The sequence below is a fragment of the Loxodonta africana genome, unplaced genomic scaffold, assembly GCF_030014295.1.
Source record: "Loxodonta africana isolate mLoxAfr1 unplaced genomic scaffold, mLoxAfr1.hap2 scaffold_113, whole genome shotgun sequence".
Taxonomy (NCBI): domain Eukaryota; kingdom Metazoa; phylum Chordata; class Mammalia; order Proboscidea; family Elephantidae; genus Loxodonta; species Loxodonta africana.
The window spans coordinates 375,012-390,804 of NW_026974876.1; positions in this window are offsets into that span (position 1 = coordinate 375,012).

The following is a 15,793-nucleotide window of genomic DNA, read 5'->3' on the forward strand; positions in this document are numbered from 1 at the left end:
GTCCCTTTGAGGACTAAGGTGTGCCTGAACCAAGCCATCGTATTTTCAGTCGTCTCATATGCATCCTAAAGCTGGACAATGAATAAGGAAGACAAAAGAACAGAAACTTGAATTATGTTGTTGGTGAAGAATGATGAATATACCATGGACTGCTAGAAGAATGAACACACCTGTCTTGGAAGAAGTACAGCCAGAATGCTCCTTAGAAAGGTGGGTGGCAAGACTTGGTCTCACGTACTATGGACATATTATCAGGAGGAATCAGCCCCTGGAAAAAGACATCGTGCTTGGTAAAGTAGAGGGTCAGTGAAAAAGACAAAGAGCCTCAATGAGACAGATTGACACTGTGGCTGCAACAGTGGGCTCAAACATAGCAATGAGAAAGGCCCAGGGCTGGGCACTGTTCCGTTCTGTTGTACACAGGGTCGCTATGAGTTGGAACTGACTCAACAGCACCTAACAACAACATCATAAACTCACTAGATCTCCTGGGGATAGAATGTCATATTCACTGTAGAGTAGATAGAGTTTCTTTGTTTGTTTGTTTACCATATTTACTAATACTATGATTTACATTTGATAACTTCCACAATCTGTTGGATCGCTTTTCTTTGGAATGGACACAAACGTGCATCTCTTGCAGCCTGTTGGCCAGGTAGCTAGCTTCCAAATTTCTTTGCATGGTGGAGTGAGCATGTACAGGGCTGCATCTGTTTGTTGAACCAACTCAGTGGGTATTCTGTCAGCTCCTGGAGCCTTGTTTTTCGCCAGTGCCTTCAGTGTAGCTTGGACTTCTTGCTTCACTACTACCAGTTCTTCATCATGTGCCACCTCATGAAACGACTGAAAATCGACCATTTCTTTTGGTACTGTGACTCTGTGTATTCTTTCCATCTTTTGTGTGTGTGTGCTTTAAGTGAAACTTTACAAATCAAGTCAGTCTCTCATACAAAAATTTGTATACAGCTTGCTATATACTCCTAGTTCCTCTCCCACTAATGAGACAGCACACTCCTTCTCTCAGCCCTGTATTCCCCGTGTCCATTCAGCCACTTTCTGTCCCCCTCTGCCTTCTCATCTCCCCTCCAAACGGGAGCTGCCCACATAGTCTCATGTGTCCACTTGAGACAAGAAGGTCACTCCTCACCACTATCATTTTCTATCCTATAATCCAGTCCAATCCCTGTCTGAAGAGTTGGCTTTGGGAATGGTTCCAGTCTTGGGCCAACAGAAGGTCTGGGGACCGTGACCTCCAGGGTTCCTCTAGTCTCAGTCAGATTATTAAGTCTGATTTTTTTATGGGACTTTGAGGTCTGCAGTCTCACTGCTCTCGTGCTCCATCAGGGATGCTCTGTTTCGTTCCCTGTTGGGGCAGTCTTCGGTTGTAGATGGTTACCATCTAGTTCTTCTGGTCTCAGGCTGATGTAGTCTCGGATTTACGGGGCCATTTCTGTCTTTTGGACTCATAATTACCTTGTATTTTTGGTGTTCTTCATTCTCCTTTGCTCCAGCTGGGTTGAGACCAATTGATGCATCTTAGATGGCCGCTTGATAGTGTTTTTAAGACTGCAGACGCCACTCACCAAAGTGGGATGCAGAATGTTTTCTTAATAGATTTTATTATGTCAATTGACCTAGATGTCCCCTGAAAACATGGTCCCCCAAATGCTGCCCCTGCTACTCTGGCCTTCGGAGCATTTGGTTTATTCAGGAAACTGCTTTTGATTTAGTCCAGTTATGCTGACCTCTCCTTTATTGTATGTTGTCTTTCCCTTCACCTAAAATAGTTCTTGTCTACTATCTAAATTTGCAAATATCCTTCTCCCTCCCTTTCTCCCCACCCTCATACCCATCAAAGAATATTTTCTTCTCTGTTTAAACTATTTCTCGAGTTCTTACAATAGTGGTCTCATACAATATTCGTCCTTTTGCAACTGACTAATTTCACTCAGCATAATGCCCTCCAGATTCCTCCAAGCTATGAAATATTTCACGGATTCATCATTGTTCTTGATCTATGTGAAGTATTCCATCGTGTGAATGTACCACAATTTATTTATCCATTCATCTGTTGATGGGCACCTTGGTTACTTCCATCTTTTTGCTATTGTAAACAGTGCTGCAATGAACATCGTTGTGCATATATCTGTTCGTATAAAGGCTCTTATTTCTCTAAGATATATTCCAAGGAGTGGGATTGCCATATCCTATGGTAGTTCTATTTCTAGCTTTTTAAGGGAGTGCCAGATTGATTTCCAAAGTGGCTGTACCATTTTAAATTCCCACCAGTGGTGAATAAATGTTCCAGGCTCTCTACAACCTCTCCAACATTTATTATTTTCTGATTTGGGATTAATGGCAGCCTTTTTTTGCTGGAGTGACATGGTATCTCATTGTAGTTGTGATTTACATTTCTCTAATGGCATTTTTTTTTTTAATGGCTAATGATTGTGAGCATTTCCTCATGTATCTGTTACCTGCCTGAATGTCTTCTTTGTTGAAGTGCCTGTTCCTATCCTTTGCCCATTTTTAAAATGGGTTATTTGTCTTTTTGTTGTTGAGTTTTTGCATTATCATGTAGATTTTAGAGATCAGATGCTGATCGGAAATGTTATAGCTAAAAACTGTTTCCCAGTCTGTCGGTAATCAGTTCACTATTCTGGGGAAGACTTTGGATGAGCATAAGTGTTTGATTATTAGGAGTTATCTAATTTTTCTTTGGGTGCTTGTACATTGTTAGTAATGTTTTTTGTACTGTTTATGCTATGTATTAGGGCTCCTAGTGTTGTCCCTGTTTTTTCTTCCATGATTTTTATCATTTTAGATTTCATATTTAGGTCTTTGATCCATTTTCAGTTAGTTTTTGTGCATGGTGTGAGGTATGGATCTTGTTTCATTTTTTTGTGGAGGGATATCCAGTTATGCCAGGACCATTTGTTAAAGAGGCTGTCTTTCCCCCGTTTAACTAACTTTGAGCCTTTATCAAATATCAGCTAATAAGTGAATGGATTTATGTCTGGATTCTCAATTCTGTTCCATTGGTCTATGTGTCTGCTGCTGTACCGGTACCAGGCTGTTTTGACTACTATGGTGGTATAATAAGTTCTAAAATCAGGTAGTGTGATGCTTCCCACTTTGTTCTTCTTTTTCAGTAATGCTTTATTTATCTGGGGCCTCTTTCCCTTCCATATGAAGTTGGTGATTTGTTTCTCCATCACATTAAAAAATGTCCTTGGAATTTGGATTGGAATTGCAGCATATCTATAGATCGCTTTCAGTAGAAGAGACATTTTTACAATGTTCAGAGTTCCTATCTATGATCAAGGTATGTTTGTCCACTTACGTAAGTCTCTTTTGATTTCTTTTAGTAGTGTCTTGTAGTTTTGTTTGTATAGGTCTTTTATGTCTCTGGTTACAATATTATTCCTAGTATTTTATCTTCTTGGGGGCTACTGTAAATGGCATTGATTTGGTGATTTCTCTCTTTGATGTTCTTTTTGTTGGTGTAGAGGAATCCAACTGATTTTTGTATGTTTATCTTGTATCCTGATATTCTGCTGAACTCTTATATTAGTTTCAGTAGTTTTCTTGAGGATTGTTTTGGGTTTTCTCTGTATAAGATCAAGTCATCTGCAAATAGAAATACTTTTATTTCTTGTTTACCAATCTGGATGCCCTTTATTTCTTTATCTGGCCCAATTGCTCTGGCTAGGAGCTCCAGCACACCTTTGAATAAGAGTCGTGATAAAGGGCATCCTTGTCTGGTTCCCCATCTCAAGGGAATGCTTTCAGAGTCTCTCCATTTAGGGTGATGTTGGCTGTTGGCTTTATATAAATGCCCTTTATTGTGTTGAGGAATTTTCCTTCTATTCCTATTTTCTGAGAGTTTTTCTCATGAATGGGTGTTGGACTTTGTCAAATGCCTTTTCTGCATCAATTGATAAGATCATGTGGTTCTTGTTCTTTGTTTTACCTATATGGTGGATTACTTTGATTGTTCTTCTAATGTTGAACCATCCCTGCATACCTAGTATGAATCCCATGTGGTCATGGTGAATTATTTTTTTGATATGTTATTGAATTCTATTGGATAGAATTTTGTGGAGGTTTTTTGCATCTAAGTTCATGAGGAATATAGGTCTGTAATTTTGTGTGTGTGTGTGTGGTGTCTTTACCTGGTTTTGGTATCAGGGATATGCTGGCTTCATAGAATGAGTTTGGGAGTATTCCATCTTTTTCAATGCTCTAAAATACCTTTACTAGTAGTACTGTTAACTCTTCCCTGAAAGTTTGGTAGAACTCACCGGGGAAGCTGTCAGGGCCAGGGCTTTGTTGTTGTTGTTGTTGGGAGATTTTTAATTTTTTTAATTACCTTTTTCAACCTCTCCTTCTGTTATGGGTTTATTTAATTGTTCTACCTCTGTTTCTGTTAGTTTAGGTAGGCAATGTGTTTCTAGAAATTCATCCATTTCTTCTAGGTTTTCAAAGCTGTTAGAGTATGATTTTTCATACTAATCTGATATGATTCTTTTAATTTCAGTTGGGTCTGTTGTGATGTTGGGTAATTTGCTTCTTCTCCTTTTTTTCTTCTGTCCGTTTGGCCAATGTTTTAGCAATTTTGTTAATTTTTTCAAAGAACCAGCTTTTGGTCTTGTTAACTCTTTCAACTTTTTTTTCTGTTCTCTATTTCATTTAATTCTGCTCTACTTTTTATTATTTAATTTCTTCTGATGCCTGAGGGTTTCTTTTGTTGCTCTCTTTCTGTTTGTTCAAGTTGTAGGGATAATTCTTTGATTTTGGCCCTTTCTCCTTTTTGAATGTGTGCATGTATTGCTATAAATTGACCTCTGAGCATGCTTTACCTGTGTCTCAAAGGTTCTGGTAGGAAGTGTTTTCATTCTCATTGGATACTGTGAATTTCTTTATTCCATCCTTAATTTCTTCTATAACCCAGTCGTTTTTAAGTAAGGTATGCTCAGGTTCTGAGTGGTTGATTTCATTTCCCTGCTTTTTTTTTTGTTTTTGATTTCTACTTTTATAGCTTCCTGGTCAGAGAAGATGCTTTGCAATATTTTGATGTTTTGGATTCTGTTAAGGTGTGCTTTATGGCCTAATATCTGGTCTCTCCCAGAGAATGTTCCATATGCATTGGAAAAGAAAGTATACTTGGCTGCTGTTGGGTGGAGTGTTCTGTATATGTATGTGAAGTCAAGTTGGTTGATTGTGGCATTTAGATCTTCCATGTCTTTACTGAGCTTCTTTCTGAATGTTCTGTTCTTCACCAAAGTGGTATGTCGAAGTCAGCTAATATTATTGTGGAGCTGTCTATCTCACTTTACAATGCTGTTAGAGTTTGTTTTATGTATCTTGAAGCCCTGTCATTGGGTGTGTATATATTTAATATGGTGATATCCTCCTGGTATGTTGTCTGTTTAATCATTATATAGTGTCCTTCCTTATCCTTTTTGGTGAATTTAACTTTAAAGTCTATTTTGTCAGAAATTGATATTGCCATTCTTGCTCTTTTTTGATTGTTGTTTGCTTGATATATATTTTTGCCATCCTTTGGTTTTAGTTTGTTTGTGTCTTTAAGGAGTGTCTCTTGTAGGCAGCATATAGATGGATCGTGTTTTTTAATCCATTCTTTCACTCTCTGTCTCTATTGGTGCATTTAGTCCATTTACATTCAGCGTAATTATGGTAGTTATGAGTTTTCTGCCATCATTTTGATATCTTTTTTTGTATGTTGTCGAGTTTCTTTTTTCTGCTTAATTTTTTGTACTGAGTAGTTTTTCTTTGTATATTGTCTTTTCCTCTTATTCATTGTTGATTTTTTTTTTCCCGAGTTGTTATGTTTTTCTTGTATTTTATTTCGATGTGTAGGATTGTTAGTCTCCTTTTTGGTTACCTTAATATTTGCCATTATTTTTCTAAGTTTAAACCTAACTTTTACTTCTTTCTATCCCCTTGACTATCTCTCTGTGTGAAAGATCTATGACTACATTTTTCACTCCCTCTTTATTATTTTAGTATTGTCATCGTTTACATAATAACATCACTGTTTCCCTGTTCTGAGCATTTTTTTATCTTGATTTATTTTTGTAATTTCCCTGCCTGGGTTGATATCTGGTTGCTCTGTCCTGCATTCTAGTCTTGGGTTGATATCTGATATTGTTGATTTTCTACCAGAAAACCCTCCTTAGTACTTCTTGTAGTTTTTTTTTTTTTTTAACAAATTCCTTAATCTTCTGTTTATCTGGAAATGTCCTAATTTCACCTTCATATTTGAGAGACGGTTTTGCTGGATATAATATGATGCTGGCTGGCAATTTTTTTCCTTCATCACTTTATATAAGTCATCCCATTGCCTTCTTCCCTGCATGGTTTCTCTTGAGTAGTCTGAGCTTATTCTTATTGAGTCTCCTTTGTAGGTGACTTTTCATTTATTCCTAGCCACTCTTAAAATTCTCTCTTTGTCTTTGGTTTTGGCAAGTTTCTTTATAATATGTCTGGGTGACTTTCTTTTGAGATCTACCTTATGTGGGGTTCAATGAGCATTTTGGATAGATATCTGCTGCTCATCTTTCATGGTATCAAGGAAGTTTTCTGCCAACAAATCTTCAACAATTCTCTCTGTCTTTTCTGTTATCCCTCCCTAATCTGATACTTCAATCACTCATAGGTTATTTCTCTTGATAGAGCCCCACATGATTCTTAGGGTTTCTTCATGTTTTTTAAAAATAATTTTATCTGATTTTTCTTCAAATATATTGGTGCCACATTATTTATCTTCAATCTCACCAATTCTGCTTTCCATTTCCTCAATACTGTTCCTCTGTCTACTGAGTTGTCTAATTCTGTAATTTTATTGTTAATCTCCTGAATTCCTGATTGCTTTCTTTCTATGGATTGTTGCAGCCTGTTAAATTTTTCTTTATGTTCTTGAGTAAACTTTTTAGTTTCTTCAGCTACTTTATCTGTGTGTTCTTTGGCTTGTTCTGCATTTTGCCTGATCTCCCTGATCTCTTGAAAGTTCTGTATATTAACCTTTTGTATTCTACATCTGGTAATTCCAGGAAAACACCTTCATCTGGAAGATTCCTTGATTCTTTGTTTTGAGAGATTGTTGAAGTGATCATGGTCTGCTTCTTTATGTGATTTGATATTGACTGCTGTCTCTGAGCCATCTATAAGTTATTTTATTTTATTTTTTTACTTTTGCCTACTGTATCCTAGCTTTTTGCTTTGTTTTGTTTTGATATGCCCAAATAGGCTGCTTGAGTGAGCTTGCTTGATCATTTGCAACTTTCAAGATTTCACATCCTGTCACCAGATGGCTAGAGCTGTTACCAGGTATATGAGCCTAGGAGTCCATTCACTTTTCTTGTATAGATTCAGCTCAGGTGTCTAGGTAGTTGGTCATCAATTGTAGGTCCTCACGTCCTATAGTCTTATATGGGGAGGGGTGATTGTTGTAGACACAGGTATCTGGTTGCAGCAGGGGGTCACACTCTGAACAAAGACGGGGGCTGAGAACCATCTCCCAAGTATCTGTGAGGAAAGTGCACCTCTGTTTCTATAGTGCACAGGTAGGTGGGTTCTGCAGTCAGACCACAGGCACCCTATGCTTTTGTTTGTAAGGACTGGGAAGCACCTGTTATCCCGGACCCCTGTTGTGGGTGTCTAGATGATGTGGGTGGAGCCACCAGTTCTCAGGCTCCCAATGTAGGTAGGTGAGGACCCTGTTTCATAGGCAGAGCAGTGTCAAACATCAAAAACACACCTCTCCACCGCAAGGTGACACAGTTGAAGTTGGATACAAAGCACATACACCACTGCAGTAACAAGGGCCTAATCTCCCAAAATGGGCCTACACAGGTCCATGCAGGGGTGGAAGGTATTCAAAGTCCGTGGATCATTTGTGCCTGGAAAGGAGCTTCTTCTGTCCTGAGCTTCCCAGCTTAGTGGAGCTGGCAGATTATCTTTTCCCCCAATTGTTAATTTATTCCTTCTCCAAGGCCAGGAGAATGGCTCAGGCTGCACAGCAACACCTATCTCAGGTGCAGGGAAATCTACAGCTACTGAAGCCATCTTGGGGGCTGAGCGCACAGTAAAACGAATGCAAGTACTTAGCTTTTGCCAACAGCACTGTTCTTCTCTGGTTCCGGAGTTGTGAGTAGACTGTGAGACTTGCTGTCTCCCCCTGAGGAAACTGCATCCTGAATGCTACTGCCAGCCCTGCCACTGTCCCTCCAGGGGACTGTGTCCAAGGGGTGCCCAAGAGAAAGAAAGGGCTACATAAAGCAGAGACTCCATCAGCCTGAGACCAGAAGAACCAGATGGTGCCTGGCTACCACCAATAACTGCACTGAAGGGGAACATAGCAGAGAATCCCTGATGAAGCAGGAGAAAAGTGGGATGCAGACCTCAAATTCCAGTAAAAAGACCAGACATAATGGTCTGACTGAGATGGAGGTACCCCAGAGGTCATGACCCCCAGACTGTCTGTCAAAACTAAAACCATTCTTGAAACCAACTCTTCAGACAAAGATTAGACTATAGGACATAAAATGATACTGGTGAGGAGTGTGATTCTTAGCTTAAGTAGACACATGAAACTATATGGACAGCTCCTATCTGGAGTCGAGGTGAGGAGGGAGAGGAGAACAGGAGCTGGTTGAATGGACACAGGGAACACAGGTGGAGAGAAGGAGTGTGCTGTCACATTGTAGTGAGAGCAACTAGGGTCACATAACAATGTGTACATAAGTTTTTGTATGAGAAACTGACGTGGATTGTAACTTTTCACTTAAAGCACAATAAAAAAAAATAAAAGAAAATCTAGTATATACTCACAAACAACTTTTATGACCTTCGGGAGATGATGCTTTTCTTCTAAACTTATATCCTAAGATTTGCTGAAGCACTGCATCAGCTCCCGTTGAGGAGCTGTATTTCTTCCTTGGGTGTTCTGTGCACAATAATGCCAAAGCAAACTGTCCTGAAGTCAGGTATCATTACCTGGATCTTCTGCTCAGAAATCCATGATGAATTATCATTGCCAATTACTAGCTACACAAAGTTATTTTAATTCACATATATGTACATACATATATATCTTCAGTTTCTCTGCAATGCATTCCTTTCTACCCAGTCACCCAATTTCCAAAGTTCTAGTTAACCAGCCCTTTTACTGGAGTGTCTATATGACATGGTCATTGTAGCTGCCGTGACTCTGCTCAAGCTTTCCGCAAAGAAGAAGTGCATTCTGTCACTCTGGTTCCCTGATGCCTGGCTGACACAAAGTATTGCACAGTGGCACCTTCTCTTACTCATTTCTCTTTTTTTGAATTTAAAACTCAAGTTATATGATGATTAAGTAATAGAAATGTTATAAATTTAAAAAGAAAAAGTATTGAGAGTATAAAGAGATTAAGAATGACAGCATGAGATGAGACAGTGAAAGATTTCAGGCCCTTCCCGCCTCCCTGTCACAGCTGGCAACCCCCAATAATCTTCGGTTTCTATATATTTGCTTATTTCATATAAGTAAGATCATACAGTAGTTGTCCTTTTATGACTAACTTTCTTCAATCAGCATGATGTTTTCAAAGCCTAGCAAGAAAGAATTTTCAAATTCCAACTATAGCTAACCTCAGTTTCTGCTATCATTCCCAGTTCTCCATCCTTTCTCCAACTAGTGTACCCCCTTTGTCTTTTCTGTTGCTGCCCCATTCTGCCCTTTGGTAGCTGAGCCCTGCTTTCTGCTCCCTCCTTGGTCTCTGTATCCCTCTAACACACTACTGGCAGGTTCCCTCTCTGGATCTTGTCTCTGGAGCTTTCCCTCCATCCAACACACACGACCTAGCTCTATCTCTTTCTGGATCCTGAAGTCTACAGTCCTTCCCACATATTCACAAACATACACAGACCTTTAGGTTGACATAGGCAACCCACCCAGACACACCCGGTTAAGGTGGTTCTGTGCTGTCTGTCTGAGGTTTCTGGCATCAGGTTCTCAGATACGGACATCTCTTTCTGCCTCACGCTGAAGGAGTTCCTCTAATAAGGACAAGGGCTTCTATTCCGAGAAAAGCAACTTTAATCCCGTACTGTAGCTTGGTTAAGAAGGGTACAAGAAAGAGGTATACATGTAAGAGTCTTAACTAAATATACGCATTCTTCTCTTAAGTATAACTTCTCCGTAAAACAGCCTTTCAGTAAAAGAGGTTGAAAAGAGGTGAGCATTGCTCTCCTTTGAGCGTTTACACCCCAAATTTACTAAGAAAAAAACCCTCATAGAAAACTTCTTTCAATGACGTCACACATTTATTATGAAGTTTCAGGGGAATGAGGTCATTTCTAAGTTCCAAAGGAACAAATTCATTGGAATTCAATAAATGTGGAATTAAAGAAAAATAACTTCTTAAAAAATGAACTACCATAAACAGTGCCACTTTACAATGGAGACTTTGTCTTCCGCAGCAGTGCCCCCAAAGGGTGGTGGGTCTCTGGGGAAGAAGAAAGAAAGCATGGGGTCTGCAGAGGTGGAGGATGTGGTGATGGAGAGGCCTCCAGGGGTCCCTATGACCAAAGCTTTGGGCTCACAGGTGAGGATAAGGACCCTGAAAGCTCAACTAAATCTACTATTCTCAGAGGTCTCTATCCAAGAGGAAAATGCCCAAGAATCAACAACATCCCAAGCAAAAAGCCCAAGTTCCAGGCCCAGGAAGATTCCAAAAGCATCAGAGAGCTCTTTTCCTTCATCTTCTACCGAGCAGACCTCTCACTCCTCCAGCTACAGGGCTACTTCAGAGAAGCAATGGGTCAGGTGTGCACATTTCACCCAGGTGCACACAGTCAAGGGGGTGGCGGTCGCCTGGCAGACCAAAACCTCCTTTGCCCCCGTGGGCAAGATGCCCCAGGTCTTTGAGGCCGAGCTCTCTGAGGAGAGCACCATCGGCTCTGCCCCCAGTCTGGCCAACACTGAGTCCCTGGTCAGCACCCTGGAGCCCTGGCAGGAGGGGACCCAGACCTGTACTTCGGACCCCACCGACCAAGGGGAGAAGCATGGGGAGAGCCCCCGCGCAGCCACCCCGGAGTGGCTGGTGACCCGTGAGCGCGGCTTCCGCTGCGTGGCCTGCGGCCGCCTGTTCCAGTCCCGGGAGGCCCTGGTTGCGCACGCGGCGCATGGTGTGAGCCAGAGCTTCAGCTGCCGGGTCTTCTTTCAAGAGCTGCTGGAGAGGCCGCTGCCAGGCTCAGTCCAGGGGAGGCCCCAACGCTGCCACCTGCTGGCCAGGCGTTACCTGATGGCCTCCAAGAAGAGGGAGGTGAGGGAGAAGAGAGCAGTCTGCAGGCGCCTGGAGGAGCAGCTGGAGAAGCAGAGAGAAGAATTGAAGAGGCTGAGGCACCAGCTGGACAGGCTGCAGAGGCAGGCCAGGCCGCAGAAGGCACAGCACCAAGGCCAGAGGGGGAAGCGCCTAAAGATCTGCTAGCACCCTGGGACTAGGAGGAGCAGGGCCTTTGGGCTGGACACGTGGGCCCTTCATGAGAGACCTCCATTCAGGTTCGTTTAACCCAGCTCCCCTGGAAGATCTTAACCTCCTTCCCCTGTGACCACCAGCCTTCCACCCTAAGGGCACAAAGACCTCCAGCCCTAAGGAAGAAGCCCCAGATAGCTGAACACAGACACCAGGTCCCCTCAGAGGCTCCCCTGGCCCAGGAGAGGACAGGACAGGCCTCATCTTCATGGTGAGGTCTTGGGACCCCTAAGGATGAGCACAGAGTAAGTAGGGAAAGGGGAATGGGATTTCAGTGGGACTTGGGAGGCTAAGGGGGACCCTGGTGAGGTGTGATGGTGAAGGGGGTATCAGTGAGTTCTTTGGAGGAGAAAGAATCAGAGAGATGGCAGGGTGTCAGGAAACCTGCCTGCAGGTGAGCAGTGGGCATAAAGCCCTAAACCAAGGACGCTGGGTCCCTTCCCAGCAGCATACAGGCAGAGAAAGAGGTAGGGCTTGGCAGGAGGAGAGGAGGGCCCGGTGAAGGAAAATGAATTCACCCCAGCCATGTCTTCTGGTCTCCTAGGGTGAATTTGGGGTTCTGATTAGGATGCATTGTTGTTGCCTCATTAGGGGAATGTAACTGGGAGGTGGTGTAGAAAAATCCCCCTGGGTGTTAACCATTTCTGGATAAGAGTTGATCCAGTGCTTACAGGGTATTTCTTGTAGAGTATGTCCTCGGGTAAGGGGTAGAGCTTTGGAACTTTTTCTTCTCCTTTAAATAAAGCTGTACATTCCAGTTCTTGACACGTCAATAAATCTCGTTAATCTACCCCCCCCCCCCCGTGGTCAAATCTGTTCTGTCCCGAGGTCAAAGAACTGGAAGAAAAAGGCCGTCTGAGATGAAAGAAGCAAAAGAGAGGAGAGGGTTCTTAACCTGGGGAGAACAGCGAGAACACAGGTATGGATGTGAAGAGGGAAATTCAGGCCCAGGCTCAACAGTGGACAAAAAAGACCAAATCTCAGTCACAACATCAAATCCCAGGTGTGGGGAAGCCCTGGACATGACAGGGATGTATCCATCTCTCTGGGCGATGAGACCGCAGAGGGCAGAGGAAAGGAGGGCAGGACCTCTAGGATGGGCACCTCCATCCACAGTCTGTCCTGTGTGTATGCCTCAGAGTGACAGAGACAGCTCCTGTGAGGGAGAGGGCCACAGGCAGAGAAGAGCCAAGGTGTTCAGACCAGGTAAATTCTGCAGTCTCCTAAGGATCCAGAACAAAAAATCAGAGATTCTCAGAGGTATCAGGGTGGGAGGGGTTGGCATTCCCAGGCTGGGGAGAGGCTGGCTGGGGAGGTACTGCTTTCTGAAGTCTTTTGATCAACATCTTTCTTCTTAAAAGCTACTTTCCCAGTTGATGTCCTCTATGCTCTAGGCTCAGACCTGAAAAGGGCCTCGAATGCACAAAGGCGGGTTATACAGTGGGTCAAGGCAGGGAGGAGGTGGTACCAGCACATCCAGGAAAGAGAATTTTCCGGAGCCTCATGAGTTACCTAGTGAATCGCACATGGTGTCCAGCCTTCTACATTTAGCTGTAGACATGTGCTTGCAAACGTGTTTGAGGGGTAACTCTACTGACTTCCCAAAATTATTTTTGGTCATTTCCAGTTACAGAGACCAGAAGAGCTCACTGGTTCCAAGAACAAGAAGAAATGCACTGGATCTGATTATTACTGTCTGTGGTGTGCTCTCCTTCAAGTGATTCAAATCTTTTGTCTGTCATTATAGAAAATTTTCACCTATTTAAAATATCTAATGAAACACATTAAAATATACATGTATCTATGATGTTTATCAATTTCCGAAGTTCTGAAATTGTTTTTTATTACATTTTCAAGATTACAGATTTGTATGACAAAAAAGTTACATCAGGGTCCCACCCTCGTATGTAATTTGCTCCCACTCCCACAAGGTATCCAATGTTAATAGACACATATGTGTCCTTCCCTACACCTCTCTGCAGGGACACATATACACAGTCACAGGTACACAAGTACATCTGCTGGGATGTTTGCTTTTATGGAAACTTGGTCTCACTCTATCCACATTGCTCTTGCCCCTTTTTTCACTTGACATTCTACCTTGATTCTCTGTAAGTCATTAGATATGGCACTAACACTATATTTTTGGGTCTTTAACTTACATGAATAATTTAAATAGATGATATCAATTCAGTACACTTTATCGGGACTTGTACATGTTGTTGTTAGAAGCTATCAAGTCAGTTCAGACTCACAGTGACCCTAGGCACCACAGAACAAAACTCGGCCGGTCACTGCAATCCTAATAATCGTTGCTATATTTGAGCACACTGTTGCAGCCATTGTATCAATCTCATTGAGGGTCTTCCTCTTTTTCCCTGGACCTCTGCTTTACTAAGCATGATGTCCTTTTCCAGGGACTGGTCCCTCTTGATAAGATGTCCAAAGCCATCCTTACTTCTAAGGAATATTCTGGCTTTCTCTGTTCAAGACAGATTTATTTGTCCATACATAACACCACTAAAATGGAAACATTATCATCCATGCTTTTTAAGTCCACTCTTCCTGCATGTTCTAACTCTCCTCCCCCTGTTCTTTCCCACAAGTGAATCCAAGGTAATTCAGGTTAACAATGTGGTAAGTAGTCTCTCTTATCCTTCTTAAACAAGCCCACACAGACTTGCATGTACCCTCGTCTTCTCATTTATACACACACATAAACATAAACAGGTATTCAGGCATATTCAAGCAATTGATATTGTTTAACCCAGATGTGCTCATTTTATATACATTTCTCTGCACCTTGATTGTTTCAGTAATACTTCCATAATACTTCATAGAGATTTCTCCCACTCAACTACTACAACTCTTTTTCATTCTAAGGACTCCCTGTTTTATTGAGGATGTAGCTTTACCATAAGTTATCTATCATTCCACCATCAATGGACAGTCAAAGTTTGGTCATATTAATAATAACTCTCCTTTGTGTACTACAGGATTTGTTTCTGTGGAATAGACTCCACAGAGTGAGATTTCCAATTCAAAGAATGTTAAAAGTAAAGAGTCATGGCCATATCTTTCCCCTAGAGGCTGCCATAATGCACCTCTCCAGCCACCTCTCAGGGCATCCTTCTCCCCACAGCCCAGCCAGCCATAGGTGGTGCTGATTTTCAAATTGTGCCAGTTTCACTGGCAGTTTGATATTTTCTGAACTTGGACGATGTTTACTGGGCATGTGGATTTACTCTGAATGAACTGTTTGAATTCACTGCTCATTGTTCAAGTGCGTAACTTTTATCCTTCTGTGTAAAATGGAAATTGTTATTAAGGCTTGTCATCTCCATTTCACATGATTTCCCGAATCTATGATTTGTGTATCACATTTTTGCAAGCTTTGTGCCCCAGAACGATCACTTGAGTCAGCACCATTTATTAAATAAATATAATTTTCTTGAAATACGACCTTTGTAAGTTACTGTGACTTCTTAACAGATTTTGTTTCATTGGTCGACTTGTCAGCTTCTATGCTATGTAATATCAATTTGTTCTGTTACCCGAAGAGGTAGACACCTGTCACTATCCTGCTTTTTCATGTTTTACTTTGGTAAAACCGCCCTGGTTTTGCAGCGATTAAGTGCTCAACTGCTAGTCCAAAGAAAGTGTGGCAGGTCGAACCCACCAGGTGTCCCCAAGGGAGAAAGACCTGGTGTTCTGCTCCCATAATGATTACAACCTAGAAAACCCTATGGGGCAGTCAAATGGGATGGCTTTGAGTCAAAAATTGCCTCCAAGTCTCGTAACAACAGGAATATTCTTTGTTATCTATTCTTTGTTATCTACTGTAGTATTTGTAGCATATGATTACTGTATACAGTTCAAAAACAACTATCTTAATATTCTGGCTAGAAATGCATTCCACTTATATATTAGTTTTAAGGACCTCCATTTAATCGACAAGATGTTCCATTTGAAAATATGGCATATTTTTGCATATATTCAGGTTTCATTTTATGTACTTTAATACACTGTTTTCCCTCATAGAGGTCCTTTGCTGCTCTGGTTAAAACAATGTTTTGCTAAATATTTTACAGTTTTGGACACAGTGTGGTACAGTCAAGTAGTAGGGGAAAGAGAACGGTCTGCCCTTCCCACCCTTGCCAATTTTAGACCCTTATTCTATACTGGAGAGAAACCATTGATTTTGATGCATTTGTCTTTTATGCAGGTATATAATTATATCATCATTATTTTAA